Here is an 11,808-nt window from a genome sequence, read left to right on the forward strand (position 1 = left end):
GAAAGAGAGGGTTAGGGAAAGAATTTGAGAATAAAGACAATTTTCCTAGACTCATAAAAATGAGCTTGAACCGAGAAAACTAGAAAGTGAGCATGGGTGGAGATTGGATTCGAACTCATTTGAACTAAAATCAAATGGGTTTGAATAAGAAGTGGCGTTTGAAAGGTCCAAAATATGTTGAGAAAATAGGTGGTGCTTGGAAAAGTGATGAAAGGATATATGGCAAAGTTAGAGACCAAGAAATGAGATAACAAAGGCATTGGGATTTATTTGCAAGTGTGTTATGATCAATTCCAAATAATGGAATATTTTAATATAGCTCCCTAATATTGGGAGGATATGTTATAAAGAGAAGTCACCCTTCCCTCGATTTAAATGGATCGAAGATCCATACAATTTATTTAGATGAGTTTTAAAATTAATGATATGATGGCATGATGACATGATGCAATGCAAAAGAAGCTAATAAGAATGCAACAAACAAATACATCGCACGGCAAAACTCAGAATAGCTGGAAGTCTTCTCGAGCGTCGGTCTCGGGGCGTTACAGCCCCCGAGTGGGAGGATTGCTCACCACTCGGTAGGATTTTGAATACTTAGGCGAGCACTAGACTGCAGCTAAGCCTCCGAGTGGGAGGATTGCTCACCACTCGGTAGGATTTTGAATACTTAGGCGAGCACTAGACTACAGCTAAGCCTCCGAGTGGGAGGATTGCTCACCACTCGGTAGGATTTTTAATACTTAGGCGAGTATTGGACTGCAGCTAAGCCCTCGAGTAGGAGGATTGCTCACCACTCGGTAGGATTTTTAATACTTAGGCGCGTACTGGACTGCAGCTAAGCCCTCGAGTGGGAGGATTGCTCACCACTCGGTAGGATTTTTAATACTTAGGCGAGTACTGGACTGCAGCTAAGCCCCCGAGTGAGAGGATGGCTCACAATTCGGCAGGATTTTTTAAAACTTAGGCGAGTACTAGACTCCAGCTAAGCCCCCGAGTGAGAGGCTGGCTCACCAGTCGACAGGATATTTTAACACTTAGGCGAGTACTGGACTGCAGCTAAGCCCCCGAGTGAGAGGCTGGCTCACCACTCGGTAGAATTTTTTAACACTTAGGCGAGTACTGGACTGCAGCTAAGCCCCCGAGTGAGAGGCTGGCTCACCACTCAGCAGGATTTTTTAACACTTAGGCGAGTACCGGACTGCAGCTAAGCCCTCGAGTGAGAGGCTGGCTCACCACTCGGCAGGATTTTTCTTTTCAACTTAGGCGAAACGGATTCACAACTAAGGTAGGCAAAACAGATTCGTAGCTAAGGAACCCACTGGGGGGATTTTAGAACATGTAAAAAATGAACGGCAATCATTCAGAAGACTACAAAATCATGTCTTTGATAATCAAACTAAAAGGTATTTCTTATTACATTTCAACAGTTTGAATGCTTAAGAGTAAAAGGGGCGAAGCATATCTGCATTCCAGGCACGCGGCTCATCTTTATTGTGCTCGACGTTGAAAAGGTGGTATGCTCCGTTGTGGATCACTTTGGTGATGACGAAGGGGCCCTCCCAAGCAGGAGCAAGCTTGTGTGGTCTCTGCTGGTCCACTCGAAGAACCAAGTCTCCTTCTTGAAACGTTCGACCACTTACGTTTCTGGCATGGAATCGACATAGGTCTTGTTGGTAAATGGTCGACCGGATCAGGGCCATCTCCCTTTCTTCTTCCAGGAGATCGACTGCATCTTGCCGAGCCTGTTCTGCTTCTTCTTCCGAGAAGAGCTCGACTCGTGGCGCATTGTGGAGCAGATCACTCGGGAGGACGGCTTCAACTCCATAGACTAAGAAGAATGGAGTTCTTCCAGTCCACCGATTAGGAGTTGTTCTTAATCCCCAAAGTACTGATGGAAGTTCGTCGACCCAAGCACCTGCTGCATGTTTGAGGTCACGCATCAATCGGGGTTTCAGTCCTTCGAGAATCAATCTGTTTGTTCTTTCAGCCTGCCCATTCGACTAAGGATGGGCGACTGAAGCGTAATCGACCCTCGTGCCTTGGGAAGCACAAAAGGCCCTGAACTCTTCAAAATCAAAGTTCGGACCATTATCCGTGATGATGCTGTGCGGAACACCATATCTGAATATTAATTCTCTGATGAAACTCATAGCCGTACTCGCTTCAAGGTTTTTAATGGGCTTGGCTTTGATCCATTTGGTAAATTTGTCGACTGCTACCAGCACATGGGTAAACCCACTCCTGCCGGTCCTTAGAGGCCCAACCATGTCCAACCCCCAGACAGCGAAAGGCCATACGAGTGGAATAGTCTTCAGAACTGATCCAGGCTTATGGGACATGTTGGAGTAAAACTGACAACCTTCACATTTGTCTACTACTTCTTTCGCCATCTCATTGGCATGAGGCTAGTAAAATCCGTCTCGGTATGCTTTGGCCATGATGGTCCGAGAGGACGCATGGTGGCCACAGGTCCCCGAGTGAATATCATTGAGGATCATTCGACCTTCTTCTGGTGTGATGCATTTCTGGCTAACTCCAGTTATGCTTTCTCTGAACAACTGCCCTCTTATCACTGTAAAGTCTTTGGATCATCGGACAATCGGTCGAGCCTCTTTTTCGTCCTATGGAAGTTCTTTCCTACGAATGTATGCGATGTATGGTACTGTCCAGTCGGGAGTGATGAGCAAAACCTCCATGATCAAGTCTACCACGGTCGGGACCTCGACTTTAGTCGGATCTGTGGCACTCTTAGGCTGTGGGAGCTCTTCCATGAAGGGATCCTCCTGAACTGAAGGCGAGTGAATATGTTCCAAGAACACATTGCTAGGGATGGTCTCTCTCTTGGATCCTATCTTTGCCAATTCATCTGCAGCTTGATTTTTCAGTCGGGGTATATGGTGAAGCTCCAAACCCTTGAACTTCTTTTCCAGCTTTCTTACTGCATTGCAATAGCAAGTCATGGCTGGGGTCCTGACATCCCATTCCTTCATCACTTGATTAACCACCAAATACGAGTCACCATAAACCATAAGGCGTCGGACGCCGAGTGAAATGGCCATGCGTAACCCATATAAAAGTCCTTCATATTTGGCTTCATTGTTGGAAGAGTCAAAATGAATTTGGAGAACATAGTTAGGCTTGTCCCCGCAGGGGGATACCAACACTACTCCAGCACTAGAACCATTCAACATCTTGGAACCATCGAAGAACATGGTCCAATGCTTCGAGTGAACTTGAGTCGGCAGTTGCTGCTCGATCCACTCGGCAAGGAAATCCGTGATTGCTTGGGACTCGATAGATTTCTTTGCCTCAAACTTGATATCCAATGGAAGGAGTTCAATCGCCCACTTCGCCACTCGACTAGTTGCATCTCTATTGTTTAGGATTTCAGATAATGGTGCGTTGCTGACGACTGTAATGGAGTGATCAGAGAAATAGTGTGCAACCTTCTTCGTGGTCATATAGATTCCATAGAGAAGCTTCTGATAATGCGGATATCGTTGCTTGGATCGAGTCAAAACTTCAGAGAGATAATATACTGGGCGTTGAACTTGGTAAGCTTTTCCTTCCTCTTCCCGCTCGACCATGAGTATTGTACTGATGACTTGTCCAGTGGCTGCAATATAAAGCAGTAAGGGCTCTTTGCTGATTGGCGCAGCAAGCACCGGCTGGATGGAAAGCAGGGTCTTGAGCTCTGCAAACGCTGCGTCAGCTTCCTCAGTCCGCTTGAACTTGTCAGATTTCTTCATCAATTGGTAAAGAGGTAAGGCATTTTCACCGAGACGAGAAATTAATCGACTCAAGGTGGCCAAACAACTAGTAAGCTTCTGTACGTCGTGCACACGCACGGGGCGTTTCATTCGGAGGATGGTATCAACTTTTTCTAGATTTGCGTCGATTCCTCGTTCGGAAGCAAGGAAACCGAGTAACTTTCCACTTGGAACTCCGAATGTGCACTTTGACGGATTATGCTTGACATCATACCTTCTTCGGTTGGCAAAGGTTTCTGCGAGGTCAGTCAGCGGGTCGGAACTTTTGCGTGACTTGACCACAATGTCATCCATGTATGCTTCCACATTCTGACTGATCTGAATGAGCAAGCACTTATGAATCATCCTCATGAATGTGGCACCGGCATTTTTAAGACCGAATGGCATGGTGACATAGCAAAAGCACCCGAACAGGGTGATGAAAGACGTTTTTATTTCATCGGGACCATACAGTCGGATCTGATGATACCTGAAATATGCATCTGAAAAAGACAAGCGCTTGTACCTTGTGGTCGAGTCAACAATTTGATCGATGCGGGGGAGAGGGAAATGATCTTTCGGACAGGCCCATTTGATATGCTTGAAATCGATGCACATACGCAGTGAATCTTCCTTCTTAGGGACCATGACCGCATTGGCAAGCCACTCGGAGTGGTAGATCTCTCAGATGAACTCTACTGCTAGGAGCCGAGCCACTTCCTCGCCAATTGCCTTTCTCTTCTGGACGGCGGACCACGAAGATGCTCTTTGACGGGTTTTATCTTGGGATCGACGCGCAAATGGTGCTCAGCCAGCCCCCTGGATACACCTGGCATGTCAGAAGGTTTCCATGCGAAGATGTCCTTGTTCTCATGGAGGAACTGGATGAGCGCTTCTTCCTATCTGCTGTCGAGTGTTGTTGAGATATGAGTCGGTGCAGCATTGGGATCGGTCGGGTGAATATGAATCGGCTTCGTCTCACCGGACGAATGAAATGCAGAATCTATGGCAGGTCTCTTAGTTCAGAGTAAATCGCTTGGATCTGCATTCTTCTGATATTCTTCAAATTCAACTGCTGCCATTTGCGCATTGGCAACTTTGGAACCCTTCTGGAAGCATTGCTCCTCCTTTTGACGATTTCCAGTCACTGTGATCACACCTCTGGGACTGGGCATTTTCAACTTGAGGTACATGTAACATGGTTGAGCCATAAAACACGCGTAGGCAGGCCTACACAGAATGGCATGATAAGCACTTTGGAAATCCACAACCTCTTGGAATCACCTAAAACCACGTCAAGGGAGATCTGGCCAAGTGATTCGGCTTTCTTCCCGCTGATAACGCTAAGTTTGGACATCGGAATGCCAATCCCCTTCAAGGTTTCAGCATAAAGGATATTCAGGCCGCTACCACCATCCATTAGTACTTTGGTCAGTCGAGTATCTTCGACCACTGGGTCGACCACCAAAGCTTGCCTCCCAGGGGTGGCTATACGCGCAGGGTGATAAGACTGGTCGAATGTGATGGCCGTTTGGGACCATTTTAGGTATGTAGTCGTTGTTGCCGGGCCGACCATATTCACTTCTCTGTTGATAACTTTCAATTGACTTTGGGATAACCATCGTCCTCTTCCTCATCCTCGTCTCCGTCCAACTCCTTTCCTTTTTCACTAGGTTGATCCCCTCGGTACTGCAGGATCAGGAGCCGACACTGTCGAGTGGTGTGTTTAGGGTAAATCAGATTCCTCTCTTCGTCCTTCTTCGTGTGGATGTGAAACGGTAAATCCAACACATCATTTCCTGCCTGATCCTTCACTTTCTTAGGGGGCCAGGGCCCCTTAGGTTTTCCCTTAAACTTTCCTTGAGACACCACTGCGATCTCACCGGGTGCTGCGGGCTCGGCCTTACGCTTCTGTTTCCGATTGGAATTACCTCGGCCTCCTGGCCGACTGGTTTACTTTTTCCGTTGCGGAGTCGATCCTCTTCTTCTCTGTTAGCATACTGGGTGGCTATTTCCATCATCCGAGTCAGAGTCATATCTCCATTTCGACCGAACTTCAGGACCAACTCTCGGTATTTGACGTCTTCCTTGAAGGCAAACACTGCTTGATGCTCTGATACATTTTCAAAGGTGTGATGCAATGTGGTCCACCTCTGAATGAAATCCCTCAAAGTCTCATTCGGTTTCTGCACGCAATGCTGCAACTCTGTCAACCCCGCTGGCCGCTTACAAGTGCCCTCAAAGGTTCTGACGAACACTCGGGCAAGCTCTTCCCAATTATATATATACTGTCCGGAGCTAACTGAGTCAGCCACGCTCGGGCCGACCCTTCCAACATCAGAGGAAGGTGTTTCACTGCTACTTCGCCGTTTCCACCACCAATCTGTACAGCCACTCGATAATCCTCCAGCCAAGTTTCAAGCTTCGACTCCCCAGTGAACGTACTCACTCTGGTCGCCAACCTGAAGTTGGGAGGAATCACTACTGCCCTGATGGCTCTGCTGAAACACTCTAGACCATAAACATGCACTCTGTTGCCACTCGGACGATCTCTATCGGGGTCTTCTCTATGCGCTCTATTCCGGTCGACCAAACCTTGAACGAGGATGGATCTCGCATCGAAGACCGGCTCTCTTTGGTCGACTGATGCTCTGCATCCGCCACTGTGATGGCGTCTATCATTGATCTGCCGAGGCACATATGACGCACTCCCCGGAGGGGGCGTGGGCACTCGACAACAATTTCGCAGTAAAGCCGATGATCATACTGTCCACGGTTCTCACACCGTATGGGCGATCTTGGACTATGGGTCGAATGAACTGTATCCGCTACCACGGATCTGCTGTGAATCCTATTCCACGACTGAGACACTGCGGTGTTTTGCTCTCCTGCCGCCCGGAGCAAGGCCCGGATCTGCATCAAACCCCTGCCGTCCTCTAACTAGGAGGGTTCTATTGACTCTGCTATGTGGGCTGCAGCTGCGAGATTTTGGATCAGAGTGCGGTATACCTTAGGTGGAGGCGAAAAAAGATGTCGTCGACTGGATTCAGGGATCCGCTCCTGAGCATGCTCGTCGAGAGCGTGCTGGAGGTTTTCCAGTCGAGTGTGCTCAGCCAACTTAGCCAAACGCACCGCCTCCAAAGCCCGAGCCTCGGGGGTTTCCCCAACGATGGGTGTGTGGAGTGCATCCATGTTGCGGCGACGAAGTTCTTCCCTCTGCTGTGAAGAGAGGGTTTCGGGATGGTACTCCTCGTGGACGCGTGATGGATCGCCGCCCCCGTCCTTGCCATCTTCATGGCAGAAACTAGGTGGACTGTGTGGTCCGTCGACCATCAAGACTTCAGCCGCAGGGTCGCTGCTATCGCACTCGGATGCGGTCTCCACGGAGCCAGTCAACAGATCGAACAGGCTGTGGAGAGTTTCGTCAGGCTCGATCGCCATGACATGGTGGGTGGCCGAACATCGAGCCACCGTTTGTTTCACCCACCGCTAAAGCCGCGACCGACCGGATCGCTTGCGGCGGCGAACAACAGGGAGGGAAAACATCATCGGAGCCGACTGATACTGAGTCGACAACTGCCGGAGAAGAACACCATGAACGCACGCGTGAAAGTGCGTCACCCCTCATACGGGGAACGCCTTGACGTCAAGGGGAGCTTCCTAAAGCCAAGCGGAGTCGTCGGCGATGAAAACGAGCGCGCCGAGATGGATCTTGCGGCCCACAGCCAATCCTCCGTCGGAAACCATGATGATGATTGGAATTTTTTTTGCAACTTCACCAATAAGTCGCTAAGACACCTGCCCCATGGTGGGTGCCAACTGTCGTGGTTCTAAGACTGGCAGTAGAAAGGGGGGTAGGTATGGAGAGGCAAGATCTCACCTATGGTGAAGGTGTACACACGAAGTTTACGAGTTCAGGCCCTTCTCGGAGGAAGTAACAGCCCTACATCTCGGTTCCCGGAGACGGTCGATTGGATTATGTGTGTGATACTACAGGGGGTGCCAACCCTTGTCCCAAAGGAGATGGGTGTATTATATAGAGTGCGCCAGGACCCTAGCCATCCTCCATTACAATGGGCTTAATGTACATAAAGTAGGGGCATTACAGGTAACGCCAGCCTTAATGCTATTGATGACCTTAAAGACTACGGAGGAACGCCTGCCCGTTACAATGCTGAGTGACTTTGGGTCTTCTGTTGGCCGAGTGATTCCTTGGGTGGTCGAGTGACAGTAGGTAGGAGGACTCCCAAGTGACATGATTGTCGAGTGGATTGCACTCGACATCTTTGTCTGGGGGTCTCTTGTTGTCTTTCGGACTTCTTATTCTCTAGGGTAGGGACCTTGGGTAGGACGTATAGGTCAGGCCTATGACCCTACCCCAGGTTTGTATCCTCATCAGTAGGCACACCCCCACCCTCGTGGGCCCCTTGTGGCTCCCCTGACCGACTTCTTTGGCCTATATATACTCATATACCCTGAAAATTTCTAGGAGCACCACAAAACCCTATTTCCACCACCGCAACCTTCTGTGCCCGTGAGATCCCATCTTGGGGCCTTTTGCGATGCTCCGCCGGAGGGGGAATTGATCACGGAGGGCTTCTACATCAACACCATAGCCTCTCTGACAAAGTGTGAGTAGTTTATCTCAGACCTTCGGGTCCATAGTTATTAGCTAGATGGCTTCTTCTCTCTCTTTGGATATCAATACAAAGTTCTCCTCGATCTTCTTAGAGATCTATTCGATGTAATTCTTTTTGCGGTGTGTTTGTAGAGATCCGATGAATTGTGGGTTTATGATCAATATTATCTATGAACAATATTTGAATCTCCTCTGAATTCTTTTATGTATGATTTGTTATCTTTGTAAGTCTGTTCGAATTATCAGTTTGGTTTGGCCTACTATATTGATCTTTCTTGCAATGGGAGAAGTGCTTAGCTTTGGGTTCAATCTTGTAGGGTCCTTTCCCAGTGACAACAGGGGCAGCAATGCACGTATTGTATTGTTGCCATCGAGGATAAAAATATGGGGTTTATATCATATTGCTTGAGTTTATCCCTCTACATCATGTCATCTTGCCTAATGCGTTACTCTGTTCTTATGAACATAATACTCTAGATGCATGCTGGATAGCGGTCGATGTGTGGAGTAATAGTAGTAGATGCAGAATCGTTTCAATCTACTTGTCGCGGACGTGATGCCTATATACATGATCATGCCTAGATAGTCTCATAACTATGCACTTTTATATCAATTGCTCGATAGTAATTTTTTCACCCACCGTAATACTTACGCTATCTTGAGAGAAGCTACTAGTGTAACCTATGGCCCCCTGGTCTATTTTCCATCATATAAGTTTCCAATCTATTTTATCTTGCAGTCTTTACTTTCCAATCTATATCATAAAAATGCCAAAAATATTTATCTTATTATCTCTATCAGATCTCACTTTTGCAAGTGGTCGTGAAGGGATTGACAACCCCTTTATCGCGTTGGTTGCAAGGTTCTTATTTGTTTCTGCAGGTACGAGGGATTTGTGTGTAGCCTCCTACTGGATTGATACCTTGGTTCTCAAAAACTGAGGGAAATACTTACGCTACTTTGCTGCATCACCCTTTCCTCTTCAAGGGAAAACCAACGCATGCTCAAGAGGTAGCATGAACCACAAAACGGAGGAAACAGACTTGTGTCGGAGCGCTACGGTCGAAACAGGGGTCCTGTTTATTGGGACGGTGTGGCGTACTGCAAAACGAGACTCCACGGGCTACTGTTCATCTCCACCGTCGACCTCCTCCAGCCTCCACAAGCTACTATTCATCCACCATTGTCCTCCTACAGCCTCCACCTGCGACTTTTCATCCACGGGCTCCTGTGCATCCAGCCTCCACCGCTCCTCCACCGGCAACTGTTCAACCAGCCCTCTCCATGGGGACCTGTTCAACCACCCCTCCATGGGCTACTGTTCATCCAGCCCTCCACTGGCTACTGTTCAACCAGCCCTCCACGTGGTCGTCCTGTTCATCCAGCCCCAACCGGCTAGATCGGGTCCTATTCATCCAGCGGCAATGACCTCTACACCCCCATGGGGTCCTGTTCATCCAACCACCACCGGAAACTGTTCATCCAACCCCCAACAACGCTCATTGTTCATCAAGAGGCAGCAGGTTCGATCGGCTTCAGTTAGCAGCAGTAGCGAAGGAATCGCTCGATCGGGTTCAGCTAACAGCAAGGGATCGATCGGGGTAAAGTAACGTAGCTAGTGCAATCGTTTAGGGTTTAGTAGGCGAACACCTTGCTCGGATTCAGTTAGAGCCCAACACCTCGCACCCACGTGCGTACATGTACGAGAGAAACGTGCATTGCTCGGCCCCTGACCTCCCACCGTAACCGGGAACTCCCCGAAATTTTCCTCGCCCTCGCTTCTACCATGATTTTTCCGTCATGGATGGCCCAAACAATGTCATGCAGGTGCTTGTCAGGCCCGCCCAGTACGAAAATCCCATTTTCTGTCATGATTTTTTGTCATAGAAGTAGGATCCCACCACATCTATGATGATACCGGGTTTTTCCATAATTATCATCATAGAAGTGTCATACGCATGACAGAAAAAATTCGTTCGGCACAAAATGTCACATATGTGTCTTTTTTTGTAGTGTTTACTATACTATAGGTGCCATTCATGCTATTTATAAGAATGATTATGATGATATGCAAAACCACAAGCTTGGGGATGCTATGTTTGATGAGTATGAAATGTTTGAAGATTTATTTGCTGAAAATAATGCTTGTCCCAAGCTTGGGGATGCTTTGCATAATGAATATGATCCTTTGATTCCTTCTACTCTCGATAAGAAAATTTATTATGATGATAGCATGCCTCCTATTTATGATGATTACAATGATGAAAGTGGGTTTGGAAGAGTGTCAACTCTAGGTAGTAGTGATACCACTATTTTGGAGGGTGTTGAATCTTATTACAATATTAATGAAAGTGGATTTGGAGAGGTCATGACTTTATTTGGTGATACATCCACTATTTTGGAAGAGGTTTCAATTGACTATGACAATAATGTTGCTATCTATGATGATTATTATGATGACATGTATGCCATAAAGAGTAATAAATCTTCTATGCTTGTGCATCATGAAAAGAGTGTTGTATGTGATGGTTATATGGATGAATTCATTCATGATGCTACTGAAAATTATTATGAGAGATGAACTTATGATTCATGATGCTCTTGTCATGTTTCAATCCTTATCTTTTATGCGAGCATCATTGAACTTATCATGCCTAGCTAAAAGGCATTAAAGAAAAGCGCTTGTTGGGAGACAAACCAACACTTTTACTTAATTTTTTTGTGTGTTCACATGATTAGGCTACTGCAGTGATCATGTTTTGTTGCTTTTGTTTCAATAAATTGCCAAGTAAAGCCCTTGGGATAGTTTGGGTGATAGTTGATTTGATCTTGCTGAAAAACAGTAACTTTTGTGCTACGAAAATAATTCCCATTTTTAACAGAAGAGTTCTTTTGAGTTGATTCTTTTAGCAAAATATTAATGAAAAAATTTCTCATGATGTCCTAATTTCTCAGAATTTTTGGAGTAGAACAAGTATGGTAAGAGTACAGATTACTATAGATTGTTTTGTTTTTGACATATTCTGTTTTCAATGCATAGTTTGCTTGTTTCCTAGTTTCTATGGCTTATTTTGCTCAATATAAAATGTGGAAATGATATGGTACAATAGGCATTGTGTGGAAACAATTATGAATCTTGTCTTTGACAATACTCAAGTGAAATGGTTTTCTCTTTACCATACTAACCTATCTCACGAAGTTCCGTTAAGTTTTGTGTGATTGAAGTTTTCAAATTTTGGGTGAGATGTTGATATGAGGAGAATAAGAAGTGACAAGACTCTAAGATTGGGGATACCCAAGGCACCCCAAGATAATATACAAGGAATATCCAATCAACTAAGCTTGGCGATGCCCCGGAAGGCATCCCCTCTTTCGTCTTCAACATTATCGGTAACCTCACTTGGAGCTATGTTCTTA

The sequence above is a fragment of the Triticum aestivum genome, chromosome 5B, assembly GCF_018294505.1.
Source record: "Triticum aestivum cultivar Chinese Spring chromosome 5B, IWGSC CS RefSeq v2.1, whole genome shotgun sequence".
In the NCBI taxonomy this organism is placed as follows: Eukaryota; Viridiplantae; Streptophyta; class Magnoliopsida; order Poales; family Poaceae; genus Triticum; species Triticum aestivum.